The sequence below is a fragment of the Rhagoletis pomonella genome, unplaced genomic scaffold (assembly GCF_013731165.1).
Source record: "Rhagoletis pomonella isolate Grant_MI unplaced genomic scaffold, Rhpom_1.0 Rhpom_scaffold_00175, whole genome shotgun sequence".
Classification (NCBI taxonomy): domain Eukaryota; kingdom Metazoa; phylum Arthropoda; class Insecta; order Diptera; family Tephritidae; genus Rhagoletis; species Rhagoletis pomonella.
The window spans coordinates 2,988-4,982 of NW_023458729.1; positions in this window are offsets into that span (position 1 = coordinate 2,988).

Sequence of the window (1,995 nt, forward strand, 5' to 3'; positions counted from 1 at the left end):
TTTTTTTTTATTTTGTATTACGATTGAATTATTGAATTATTTTCGGCCAAGAATTTAAGTGGGTTTTGGGGTGTTCGATTTATATACACATATGCTAGTATTAGTTTTTTTTGCTCACAATTAGTTGTTTTTTTTTTGCTTAAGTCACATTTATGCATGCACGATATATTTTAGCTTAAATTTCCATTGTTCTCCAGAAGCCTGTCTTCATTTCTATACACTTTTTTTTGGTTGTCACTTTTTCCTAATGATTAGCCATCATAATTAAATTATATAGTTTTTTTTTTTATAATATGAAAATCGACGTTGAGTAGGTGGCAGACGCATTGAAGTTGAGGCGGTCTAAATGAAATTGCTTGGAATTTGCAAGTCTAGCTCAGTTCCAGTTTTCCTTTGGAAATCATTGGAAACTCACATATGTATGAATTTTGTATATGCATTTTTTGCAGCTCTCCCATCTCACTGGTGCAGCCTTCATCGGGATTGAGATCGGTAAGTGCTATCGTGTAATATTACTCACATATACAACTTGAATTAATTTAATAAGAAATAGATGACAGACCTCCGTAATTCCAAAGCATTACTCACGGCTGCATGGATTAACATAGGAACGAATGAAATAGAAATATGTTTATAAATTTAATTCGGGTATAAAAAAAAGAAAAAAGAAAAAAGAAAGTGCACGAAAATGCGTTGAAGTTGAGATACTTGTAAACATATATACATACATTTATTATATGGCATCCATTAGAGAGTAGCTTAACATTAGGAAGGTTCGAATGTTAGGACTTACACTATAGCTGCATAGTTTTTATTGTATGAAGTTTTGTTCCCGCCATTAGATATAACATTTATTTATAAGTGTACATGAACCATCGTAAAAATAAAATAATGTATTTTTTTCCATGAAGTTGAAATCATGTTTTGGTTGATTAAAGGAACTTGTAATGAGTTGCTAAGTTCAATTTGTTGGTGTGAGGTGTTGCACTGGCGCAGCTGAGGAGACATGGGTATGGTGACCAAATGACTGAGATTGCACTGAACAGAAGTTCGACCGACAAACAGACCATTGTCAGGTATAGGGGACGCTGTAAGAATGAGAGGAGTCAACACAACGTCCAATGCTTCGCGTACCGAGTACGTTGAAGAGGGTGGGTAGACTCCGCCTGACTGGACTGACTTCCTTCACTTCATTGTTTTCTCTTCTCTATCTTCTTTCTTTCTCTCTAAGGCATGAACAAATTTTGGTTATGTGGTTGTAGCAAAGGTAGGTGGAAGCGACCCCCCCGATGACGAGCTAGTCTGGGCTCGCTAACATGCCATAACGACGCTGCGCCTTGTCCTTAAAGCCAGCTACATAACAATGGCGCCCAACGGAATAGCCCGATTATTTTTATACCTTTCATGAGCATGAAATGGTATTATAACTTTGGTCCGATGTTTGTAAGTACCAGAACAAAAAGAGATATACCCATTAAAATGTATACTTATATAACTTCTCCATTTATGCAGCTACACAGCACATGCACCCATTATCAACAGAATGCTTACAGTGAAAATTACAAAGATCGGGTCACTATAACCTGCAGCCCCCATACAACTGATTGTTCAGATATGAGATCTTTTATCATATCTCCTCCATTTATGCAGCTAGGTACATGAAATTTCGCACCATTTTCACTCATTATTAACAGAATACTTACAGTGAAAATAACAAGGATCGGGTGACTACAACATATATCTTCCATACATCTGATTGTTCAGATATGGGATTTTACTGTAAAACTCCTTTATTTGAACAGCTAAAACCGATAAATTTCGTAAGATATTTTATAAATAATAATACAAAGTCTACTGAGAAAATCGTCAAAATCTATGCTGTATAAGCTTTATCTCCTATAGCACCGATTGTTCAGATACTTGAAATTATATATATATATTTTTTTTTTACATTTTTTTTACGTTGACTACTCCGAAGTCGACAGATTGTTAGTG